Genomic DNA, 12,882 nt, shown 5'->3' with positions numbered 1-12,882 from the left:
TTTCATGGACATTGGTCTTTTTTTTTTCTTTCTTTTTTTTTAGGTGAGGATTGAAACCAGGGCCTTGCACTTGCTAGGCAAGTGCTCTACCACTGAGCTAAATCCCCAACCCCCTTAAAAGCAAGACTCAAGGTTTTTGTTGTTTGTTTTTTTTTTGTTGTTGTTGTTGTTTTGTTTTGTTTTGTCTTTTGTTTTTTCTGGAGTTGTGGCTGTCTTGCTTTCTGGTGTTGAGGAACACTGCATGCGTGGGGATGTGGTGACTTGTTTTCTCATGTATTGTGTTTTGCACAGCTATTACAGTGGTTGTGTCCATTTGTTTTTACATATTTCCCTTTCCCACTCTTCTGGTTTGTTTTAGTTTATGACATGCTTCCTGGTGAGTTGTCTTCACTTGGTGTCCTGATTGTTTTGTTTGTAAACTTGACATAGGCTAGGGTCATTCTGGAAGAGCAACCTCAATTGAGAAAATGCCTCCATAAGATTGGCCTGTGAGGCAAACCTGTGGGGCATTTTCTTGACTGATGATTGATGTAGAAAGGTCCATCGCACTCTGGGCAGTGCTGTTCCTAGGCAGGAGGTCCTAAGGTGTATGAGAAAGCAAACTGAGTTAACTAGTAAAAAGCACTCCACCATGGCCCCTGCATCAGTTCCTGCCTCTAGGTTCCTACCTTGAGCTCCTCTCACTTCCCTGGATGATGGGCAATAGGCTGTAAGATGAAATAAACCCTTTCCTCTTCAATTGCTTTTGGTCATGGTGTTTTATCACAGCAATAGGAACCCTAAGAGACTTGGATTTATGTTCTCTATTGCTGTTTAGGGGGAAAGCCACCCACATTAACAGTCCTGATGATCTTACAGCACTTTCAGTATTAACTTGCATGAACAAGACAGTTGTGTGACTCTGTTGTGTCCCTGATAAGGTTTGGAGACAGAAACACTAAGATATTGATTGGAGGAAGTGTAGTTTATAGGCTTTTAGAGCTAAGATTATTAATAATTAAGAAGGGAACTGAGGGAGAATTGGGGAAAGTGGAGTATGGGTGAGAAAAAGAGCATATGGCTTAGTGGTGTGAGAAATAACAGGAAAATATAGGTGAGTAGGTGCAAAGAGCCACAGAAGTGGCTCAATGAAATTGGATCTAAAACAGAACTATTAAAGCACAGAGGTATAATTGAAAATTATATAAAACATGCCAGGCATGGTGGTGCGTGTTTTAATCCTAACACTTGGGGAACAAAAGCAGGCCAATCTCTTTGAGTTCAAGACCAGCTTGCTCTACAGAGTGAGTTCAAAGCCAGACTGGATCAGTTATCAAAATCTTGTCTCAAGCTGGGAATGGTGGTATGTGCCTTTAATCCTAGCACTGTGGGGGCAAAGGCAGGCTGTGAGTTCAAAATCAGCCTGGTCTGCGTAATGAGTTCCAGGCCATCTGGGGCTACACAGAGACCCTGTCTCAAACAAACAAGCCAGCAAATGATATCTAAAATAAATAAAAAAATAAGAAAGTAAATGAAATTGAAGATATTGTATCTCTATTCCTTTTTGCCTGATCCAGGTGATATAATAATACCCTTCCCTTTTCTTTTGTAGCAGTCTCTGTCCCTGAAGGTAGGGGTGGGACATCCTACAAACAAGTTGCTATGTCCTTCCTGTTGAGAGGCAGTTCTGTGTGGAAACTCCACTTTCTGCTCTTACTTCTCCTATATCTAGGACCCCCAGGCAGGTGCCACATACAGCAGTGCACCTTTCCCATTCCTGTCCTGCTCGTTCAGGCTATTAACTCCACCCAGGACCTCCAGGGAGCACCTGAGACCCAGGCCCTATATCCACTCTGCCCCTCACTCCACAGTCTGCCATGCTCCAGCACACTTAACACATCCAGCCGCTGGTTGCATGTCTGCAGTCCAGTCTGTCTCTCTCCAGGTCATTGTCCTCATGGTGTCAATATGCGGGAGAGAGCGCAGCCCTGACAGCTACTGCTGGCCCTGGTCAGGCTCAGCAGCAGCCTCACATGTGCACCGATGGGCAGCAACTCCTCATGCTTCTTTGAGATCATTCCACTTAGTCTTATTTCTTTTCTCCCTTTGGTTCTTTCTCATGAAAGAAATGGAGTCCATTGGTTTTTAATCTTCACTTGTCTTTTACTTGGAAACGCAGGGAAGCTTCTAATCCATCATTTCACCTGAAAGTCTCCCTCAAAGGGAGGCTTTAAAGCTAAGATGCGACAAGACAGAATGTGGTACACTCATAATTTATGAGGTGGGAGAAGCCTCCAGTCAACAGAACCCATCAGGAACAGAGATGAGAACTGCTGAGGAGGAGGGCGGGGCTGGGGGTGAGAGCCTTGGCAGATCACTGCTGGGGCTAGCTAATTGATACAGGGACTTTGTATGTGGGGAATGTGACAGTATCTAAGACATCTAAAACCCTGAAGATGCTGTCACAGGTACACAGTACTTATGACAATGAAAGATTGGGGAAAATTCAGTGTCCACCCAATACAGGATTGAATAAAGATAGGCGTTGAAGACAATATAAAAATGAATAGAATTAGTTAGGTCTGTATGTATTGAAGTCAACAGATGTAAAAAAAGTATAAAACAGATACATGTAATGTTAAAGTTGTTAAATATTATTTATAGGTATTAAAAACACAAAGCAACATCTGTCTGTCTGTATGTATATATGTCTACTTTTATGAGGCTGGCGATTGAACCCAGGGTGTTCTGCATGTAAGAAACACTCTATACCACAGTACACACACACACACACACACACACACACACACACACACACACACAAATATAATGTATAATATATATATGTGTGTGTGTGTGTGTGTATAAATAGATAAAATTTTTTAAAAAAAGAAAACAAGGTCTGGAAAAACATAGGAAAAACTCACGAAGAATGTTTTCTCCAAAAATGAAGCCAAGGAACTAAACTAAGATGAGAGAAAAGAAACTTTGAAAGAACTCTGGTGGGTTTTGCATTGTTCTATCCCTTTTGATAAAAAAAACAACAACAACAAAAAAAAAACAAAACCTTGAAGTAAATATGTTAAACTTGCCATCTTAAAATCTGGGTGATGACTAGTCTTATTTTCTGGAAATTAAAGATGCTTAACAGTTTGAACTAAAAACATGTAAGCTAAAATTGGTGTTTTATACCAATTGATTGTATTAAAAAAATGATGTCATAGTGGAAGTGTTAAATTATAGAATGAAGAATGTACAAAAATATCTTTTTTTTTCTGAGAGTAATTCTATTGCTGTTGATGAAATGTTATTGCTGGGGATTGACTATGTCCTCTGGAGTTCTTATTCAAAAACTCAGTCCATAGTACAGCAGTGGTAAGGCATGGGACATCTAGGAGACAATCACCAGAGAACTCTGTCTTCAATGGAATGTTGAGGGAGACAGCTCAGCTTGTTCTCTCCTCTGCAATGCACACAGTCAGTACAGTGGTTTGTGCCTGGACTACCACAAATTAGGAGGTAGAAGGAAGATTAGAAGTTCAAGGCCATAGTCAGCTATACAGCCAGGTCAAGGCCAGCCTGGGCTACATGAGACCCTGTTTCAAACAACAAAAACAAAGACAAAAGATGAACAGATGGACAAAACAATAGCTTGTGTAGTTGGAGTTTTCCTGCCTGGCCCACAGTCAGGACAAATCTCTCTCACCCGCCAGTCCCACAGTCGCTCAGACCCAACCAAGAAAGCACACAGAGACTTATATTGCTTACAAACTGTATGGCCGTGGCAGGCTGCTTGTTATCTACCTTTTCTATCTTAAATTAACCCATTTCTGCTTATCTATACTTTGCCACATGGCTTGTGGCTTACCAGTGTCTTTACATGTTGCTTCTCATGGAGGCAGCTGGCGGTGTCTCTCTCCAACCTTCTACTTCCCAGAATTCTCTTCTCTCTTGTCCCGCCTATACTTCCTGCCTGGCCACTGGCCAATCAGAACTTTATTTACACAGAGCGATATCCACAGCACTTCCCCTTTTCTTTCTTTTTTTTTAAAGGAAGGTTTTAACTTTTACATAGTATAATTACATATAACAAAACAATCATCAAACAAGAATTACAGTTACAATATTAAAGAAGATATCCTATCTATCTTATATTTGTGAGTCTAAGGTTTTTATATCTAACTTGTCTTTTATCATAACTGAGGAAATTATAACTATCTAGTCTTCAACCACATCAAAGACCTCAGAAGGATATAATATTACCTGAGAACTGGGAGAAGGAAGTAAGCATTTTTCAGGAGTCTTGCAAGAGTAGACAGAGACAGCTGACAGCCTGGACAGTCACCTAATGTTCCTTTGTAAAGTTGGGGCATTTGTCGTCAGCCCACAAGGCTAGAGTCTCTTGGTCATTTTTCTCAGTGTCCTGTAGAATGTCTGGCAGTTTCCTCTGCGAAGCAGGAACTTGAAGGACCATTTTGTCAAGCAAAGTTCAGTGGTCACCTTTCTATGGGTCCTGCATGTCCAGTTGATCGAGCAGTCCAGGCAAGAACAGTTTCTTGCCCAAATGGCTATTTTTGCCAAGGTGAAGATATGTCTTCATGAAGATAAGATGTGTCTTCAGTGCCCATCCTCCTCTCTGAAGTAAATTGGTGCTGCCAGGAGCAGACATGTCTCACTGTCCAGAAAATCTAAATTTTAAAAATATTTTAAATGCCATATTCTGTAGGTCTTTGAAGTATCTGAAGATTACCTATCTATCTGAAATATCTCTGTGTATACCTAGAAGACTTAACTAACATGGCTATGAGTATGATTATCACAGATGACTAATTATCAATCTATTTTTAATTATCCATTACAATTTAAAATGAGCTATATAAACATAATACCCTAAACAAGAGTAGAAATATACACACAGTATAACAATATTAACTTTAAGTTTGTATCGATAGACCAAAATCCATACCAATGTAAAACATTTTAAACAAGTTGTTGCTCTTTAGAAGTAAGTTCCCTAGTCTACCCTTTCATCCTATTATATCTGTATCATATCCCCTTTTCTTCTTTAGAAAGAGATCTCATTTATAATCAACCTGTTTTAAATAAAAATATTGGGTTTTTTTCTGTCCCACACCAGAGGGCTCTTCTGATTTGGGACACAAGAATCTCTTAACCTTTTCTTTTAGTAATATGTCTGGGTTTAGAGAAGGAATGAGCCAATTCCATCTCCAAAGCCAGCTTGATAATTTTGGGAATGTGGGCGTAGTTTCTCTTACTACTTCCTGCTGGAGGGGGGCGCTGTATCTTATGGGGACACAAAGAAAATTTTAGGATTATGGAGTAGTCCATTAGGGTGAACCTCTGAGCCAGTTGCCTTGAAAGCATTCTGGATGTTGCATCATTTGGGCCATGGTGTCATTGGAGATCTTTCAGGTGGTCTTGGCTGATCTAACCTGATGTATCTTAATCTGGAACAAATCCACAGCCTCTGGTTTTCTGTGGAAACAAAAGCAGAGACTCTTTTCCAAAGCAACATATCCTTATATCCAAATTTTGAAGTCAAGGTACCTTTAAAATTTACATATTTGTTTAACTCAACAGCTTTTATGATCAAATCTTTTTCTGCAGTTAAAAATCCCAAAGACAACATAAACCAGATTCTCTGTGTAATGGCCATCTTTGTAAGACTGAAACGCTGCTGTGGCTGCTGGCTCCGCCCACCTCTGCTTCCCAACATGGCGGCGGTACAGTTTACTGCCAGCTCTGGGTCTGGAGCCATGTGTACCATCAACTGTCAGAAGCAGTTCTATCAAAGTAGCGCATAGCCCAGAAACTTTTTTTTTTAAACTAGCAAAGGCTAAATCCATTATGCAGCAGAGTAAAGTGCTGCTTGTAGACTCCTCATTTCCACCTCACTGCAGGTCAGACGCACACGCCAGGAACCCGCCATAGTAGCTCAAACCTGCAGGCTGCCGCTAACTTGAGAGAGACAACTAGGAAGCTGTTTTTAGCTCCGTTTGAGAATCCTTTTTCTCAGGTTTTAGGTGGAAATTCTTGCCAACACGTTGGGCGCCATTTGTAGTTGGAGTTTTCCTGCCTGGCCCACAGTCAGGACAAATCTCTCTCACCCGCCAGTCCCACAGTCGCTCAGACCCAACCAAGAAAGCACACAGAGACTTATATTGCTTACAAACTGTATGGCCGTGGCAGGCTGCTTGTTATCTACCTTTTCTATCTTAAATTAACCCATTTCTGCTTATCTATACTTTGCCACATGGCTTGTGGCTTACCAGTGTCTTTACATGTTGCTTCTCATGGAGGCAGCTGGCGGTGTCTCTCTCCAACCTTCTACTTCCCAGAATTCTCTTCTCTCTTGTCCCGCCTATACTTCCTGCCTGGCCACTGGCCAATCAGAACTTTATTTACACAGAGCGATATCCACAGCAAGCTTGTCATTATTGAGGATGTCGGTTCCTGGCTAGAGGGGATTCATCCCATGTGGTCTCTCGTCCATGCTTGTGATATGATTGCTTTCACTTTCATTTGAGCTAGCAGGAAGGTGCTCACCATGTGTGACCCCTGAACTTTCGAATTTCAAGTTTCCAGAACAAGATGCAAATAAACTGCTCCTATTGTCCTTGGTACTCCATTAGAGTATCCTCAAACAGTCCAAGACATGTTTCTGTTAGTAATGGGTAGACCTTCAGCCAATAATCTTTGCCATTTATTTCTAAAATACATGACATTCATGCCAGCTTGGTAACTGTACGTCAGTGTATCAGAAGAAGGTAATGAACTAGAAATAAGGTAGTCGGTAAGTCTGGATAAAGCAGCTTGCCTCTGTAACCGCAGGGTCATCTTCTGGAACCAGCCTGCTACCCTCTCTTCTCCTAACTTCACACTGGTAAACTGCTATGGCAACCGGGATCCAGTCGTTGGCTAGAATTAGCCCTTGAGATGCTGCTCTAAAATAGAGCAACAATGAGAGGCACTTGCAGGAGTTTTAAAAACTGTGTGCTCAACAGCCACTTTTCCTGCACAGATGTAGCTCCCACCCCTTAGCAAAGATAGAGACCATCACAGGAAACCACAACTGGACACAACCCAGAGATCACCAGTCTGTGGGGGAGCCCAGGGCCAACATCCACATCACAGAGCCTGCATCTGTGGCTCAGACAACATCACATAAGAGAGGGTGGAAAGATTGAAAGAGCCAGAAAACCAGAAAGGTCTGTGGTGAAGCAGCTTCTCCTAGAAATGGCTACAATCAACAAGAACAGAATGATGATAAACATCAATGAACGTGTTAACATGGAAGGGGGAAATTTCATAGGGTCCCCAGCCTTGAAACCAGCACATTAGCAACAAACAGACTCAGCAGATTGTAGATGTATGATGTATATGCATATATGTGCATACATGTACATATACACATGTACATAACAATTATCAAAGAAAAAGAGTCTATCAACTTGAGAGTTGGGGATACATGGGAGGGGTTTCAGGGAGGGTCTCTGGGAGAGGCTGGAGCAAGGAAAGGGAGGTGGGGAAAGTGAAATAATTCTATTTCAATTAAAAATATGTAAACATTGTATCAGTCATGAAGTTGATCATGCTGAGAGAGTTGGACAGGAATGAAGACTAGTTTGACTTCAAAGCAGGGAGGGAGATTAACAATGATTTTTAAATCTTGACTATCCCAGTGCTTCCTGGGGCTTCCTTCCTATGAAGTATCTCCTCGTACAATGTGTGGAATAGTCTCTTTGTGGTTCTCTAATTGTCAAGTTGCCACAACCTAGAATCACTTAGAAGAAAAATGTCAATGAGGAGTTGTCTACACTGGGTTCGACTGTGGACATGTCAATGGGGGATTATCTTAGGTTTATTAACCTAGGAAGACCCAGCCCACTGTGGGTGGCACCATTCTCTATGCAGGAGGTCCTGAACTGTATAAGAGTAGAGAAATCAAACTAAGCACAAGAAAGAAGGCAAGTGAGCATGTATAAAATTCATCTCTCTCTGCTCCTGACCAAGGAAGTGATAAAACTAGTTTTTAAAAAGCTGTAGCCTTGTCTTTCCCACAATGATTGGCTGTAACCTGGAATTATAAACTGAAGTAAGTCCCTTTCCCCCTACATTGCATTTTGTCACTATTTTATCACACTAACAGAAATGAGACTAGAAATGCACACATAGGTAGGAGGGCCAGAGGACCACCTCAGGTGACATCTTCAGGCACATCATCCACATGCGTTGAGGTAGGGATCTCATTGGCCTGCCACTCACCAATTAGGCCATACTGGTTGGCCAGTGGGTCCCAGGAATCCAACTACCTCTGTCTTCCCAGTGTTCATGTGACTACCACACCAGCTTTTTATGTGGGAGCTAGAAACTAAACTGCAGTCCTCACTCTTGTGAGGCAAACTCTTTACTAACTGATCTATCTCTTTGGTCCCTAGAATTTTCTTTATTGGAGGGATCTTTAATTATTCATTCAGTCTCCTCACTCATTATTGGTCCACTAGAATGTTTTTTTTTTTTTTTTTCATGATGCTGTCATGACTACAGCATGTTTCCAGGACTTTACCATTTCCATTTGTTCCCTAACTTGTTGGTATATAGTTGTGAGTCTATACTTGGTCCTAGTGGCCTCTTGCGATCCCTTACAACCCTGCAGCCTGGGGTGTCATGCTCTGGCTTTCATTTATGACTGTGTTTAGTCACCCCTCCCCCATCATCAGTCCAGCCAAAAGTTTGGATTCTCTTGCAAACCATCAGCATCTTCCACCTTTTCTGCTGTTTTCCAGTCCTCCATTTCACTTCTTCCTGCCCTGATGTCATTAGCTCTCTTTTGCTGCCCCTGGGTTTGCCTCACCCTTCTTTTGCTTCCTTTGATTGTAAAGTTAGGTTGTTTGAGATCTGATTTTCCCCCTCGAAGGTTGGTGTGTAGAATGCAAATGTTCCTTTTAAAACCCGTTTTTGTGCTCATAAGTTTCGGGATATTGTATCCATTTTTGTCTGTCTTATAAGATGAGCCTTAATTTCCATTTAGATTCTTTGATTGGCCCTTTGGTGTTGTTCCATTTCAGTGTGTTTGGGGGCTTCCTGAGTGTCCTGCACTGATTTCTAGTCTAACACCCTGCGTTCAGAAGACACACACGCCTGATGTTATTTGAGTCTACTTGAATTTGTTAAGCTTTGTTTTCTGCCCCGACATGTGATCCATCCTGGGGAATATTCTGTTTCAGCTTGACAAGAATGAGTATTTTGCAGTTGTTTAATATATTTCAATTGTTCAACAAGTCAACCAAAATATTGTTTTCTCAGAAATAAAGGTTCTCAAACAAGAGTTTTACAGTGTATATTTTCAACTTTGAAGAAACACATCATCTTTGTGCTATATAAATTGTCCTGGAACATCAAAATTGATCAATAACTCTATCTAATTCACTTTATGAGGCTATTGAGGGACAACTGCCATCCCGCATCTTGGCAGTGCCTTTAGAGTTTAGGGATAGAAATTGAGTTTCTGGACCAAATTTTTGTCATCTCAATTTTCTGCCACCCACATAACTTCACAGAGTGAGATATCTATGAATGACCACATATTTGATAATCGTTTTTCTTTTTCTTTTTAAATCCATAGCTAATCATTTTAGAAAATCCAGTGACTTCTTGATTTCCTCCAGTAGAAATCCTGGCTGAGGCCATAAAAATTTTAAATAAATTGAGGTATTCAGAGGACATTTCCAAACACACATCAAAATTGGGTCAGACATATATAACAATAATAGTCAAAGAGAATAAGATCATCAACTTGAGAGGTGGGGAGAGGTAGGAGGGGTTGGAGTGAGGGAAGCAGGGAGGGGCTGGAGGGACGAAAGGGAGATGGGGAAAGGGATGTAATTCTATTTCAATTAAAAATGGAATCAATCATGAGGTCTGCCATGCTGAGACAGCTGGACAGAAATGAATTGTTGCACACACACACACACACACACACACACACACACACACACACAGAGAGAGAGAGAGAGAGAGAGAGAGAGAGAGAGAGAGAGAGAGAGACCCAGAGAGACAGAGAGACAGGGAGAGAGAATCCCATGCCACCAAGTATCCAAATATTTAAAGAGAGATTAGCACAATGCTTCAAAATTTTCCAACATAGATAAAAAAATAAAAACAACTAACAAACTGAATTCAACAAAACAGTCAAAGCATTATTCAGGGCTCAGCAGGTAAAAAGTCACTCACTGCCAAGCCCAATAGCCTGAGTCCAACTTCTAGAACACACATATGGCTGGAGAAAACAATTCCCTCAAGTTTTTCTGTTCCTTTCACATGTTCTTAGTGGCACGTGTACACACACACACACTCACCACTCACATACACTCACTCACACACACACACACACACACACTAAATAAAGAAAAGAAGAGGAGAAAAAGGAAGAGGAGGAAAAGGAAGAAAAGAATCACTTACCATGATCAAGGAGGGTTTGTCCCTGGGGTCCAACAATGGTTTGATATACACAAGCCCACAGCCAACACCATGGTCCTTGCTGTAAAGCTGAAAGTGTTCCTCTAACATGGGGAACACTCTCCCTGCTTCTATTTAACATGGTACTGGAAGTCCTAGGCACAGCAGTTGGCAATAAAAGAGGACAGTGCCCTCAGGTCCAGAAGGAAGAAGGAATAGTGTGTCTGATAACTTATAGAAAACTCTAAAACAATGTCTCTCAATCTTCCTGATGCCTCAATCCTTTAATACAGTTCCTCATGTCGTGCTGACCCCCCACCATAAAATTATTTTGTTGCTACTTCATAACTCATTTTCTACTATTATGAATTGTAACATAAATATCTGATATGCAGGTTATCTGATATGTGGCCCCAAAGGAGTCATGACCCACAGGTTGAGAACCACTGCTCTAAAAGGTCCATCACAAAGAAGCAAAAAAAGGTCACTGATGAACTGGTTCAGGAAACTGGAAGGGTGAAAAGGAAAAGTGTAGAGATCCTGTGAGTCTCTGTATGTGAACAATGAGCTATCAGAAGGTGAGCTCCAAAAGCAAGCTCGTTTACAATTTCATTAGACAGAATAACATATTTATAAATAAGTGTAACGAAGGATGTGAAAGATACATACGCTAAAAGCCATGAAACTGGAGACAGAAAATGCAAGGCTTCTCTGTGTTCTTGGGCCATTAGAATTAATATTGTTAAAATATCTACACAGCACAAAAGAACCTGTAGGCTCAATGCAATAATGGAAATGACAATAGCATTCCCCCCTCCCCGCCCCTGCAGAAATATAAAAATCAATCCTAGGCTAGGGAAATGGCTCAGTGGGAAAGTGCTTGCTGTGCATGTGTGATCATCTGAATTCAGATCCTTGGGACCCACAAAAAGCTTATTGTACCAGCAACTGTGGAGTGGGGACCTGAGGTTGCTGGAGGCCTTGCTGGCCTGCCAGTCCATCCTGCTGAGGAACTTCAGGTTCAATGAAAGACAGTGTATAAAAACAAATAAGGTGGGTGAAAAGACATCTAACGCAGATCTCTGGCCTCTGCCTACACCTGCATATACATGATCATATAGGTACATTCAAAAACAAAAGAAAAAAATCAACCTTGAAACTTGTTTGATACTACAAAAGACCCTAAAATAACTAAACAATCTTGAATAAAAACAAAAATGGAATCATCACACTCTGGTTTCAAACTATATTGTAAAGTTATAGTAATCAACACAATATAACAATGCCATTAAAAGGGACACAGAGACCAATGGAACAGAACAGAGAGACCAGAAATAAACTTGTACACACACACACATATATGCACACTTGACATCTGGCTAAGAGTACCAAGAACTGAAAAGAAAAGGACAGACTCTTCGAAAGCTGCTTATGCCTAAGTCAAAGAGTGAAGTCAGGTCTCTGCCATGCTCCACTTACGGAAAATAGCTGAAAATTGTCCTTGCTGTGTTCCACTCACAGAAAATAACTCACAGGAAACAAAACAAAACAAAAAGTTTCAAAACTCCTAAAAGATAAACATGATAAGAATCCTTAACATTTGCTCTGGGGATGATTTTTTTTTTTTAAATATGCTACCCACCAAAAAAACAGCAAAAACAAACCACTAGGTATATTAAACCAAAAAGGTCCTCCTTAGGAGGAAACGTTTGCAAACACATCTCTGATAAGGGGCTAATATCTGAAAGTTAGAGTTAGTTCCATATAACTAAAGGGTTCAAATCCTTTTAACAGAGAAAAGGCCTAAATGGATATTTCTCCAAAGAAGAGATGCAGAAGCCAATAGAGTCTAGAAATCAATGGAATGCAAATGAAAACTACAATGAGGTATCACCTCATGCTAGCAAAGACACAGAGAGGAGCAACTCTTGGATGCTCTGGGTAGGACTAGAAACTGGTGAAGCCATTATGGAAAATTGGAAGTTCATTGAAAAACTAAAAATAGGATGGCCATATGGTTCACCCGCCAGTTTCTGGGTATATATCCAAAGGAATTGAATTATATATATATATATATATATTTGTTTTTCAAGACAGTGTTTCCGCATAGTTTTGGAGCCTGTCCTGGATCTTGCTCTGTAGACCAAACTGGCCTCGAACCCACAGAGATCCACCTGTCTCTGCCTCCTGAGTGCTGGGATTAAAGGTGTGCACCACCCATGCCTGGCTGAAATCAATACCTTGATATGATGCCCACACTTCATGTTTATGGCACCATCATTCACAGTAGCCTAGACATAGCTGGAGAATGAATGGACAAAGAAAACACAGTTAAAATGTGGAAAAAGAAACTGTACACAATGGAAGACTTTCAGCCTTTGAGAAAAAGGCAAGCTTTCCATCTTGACAACCTGAATGAACCTC

Source organism: Onychomys torridus, chromosome 7, assembly GCF_903995425.1.
Source record: "Onychomys torridus chromosome 7, mOncTor1.1, whole genome shotgun sequence".
NCBI lineage: Eukaryota > Metazoa > Chordata > Mammalia > Rodentia > Cricetidae > Onychomys > Onychomys torridus.
The sequence above is the reverse complement of the archived record's forward strand: the minus strand, read 5'-3'. Positions refer to the sequence as shown.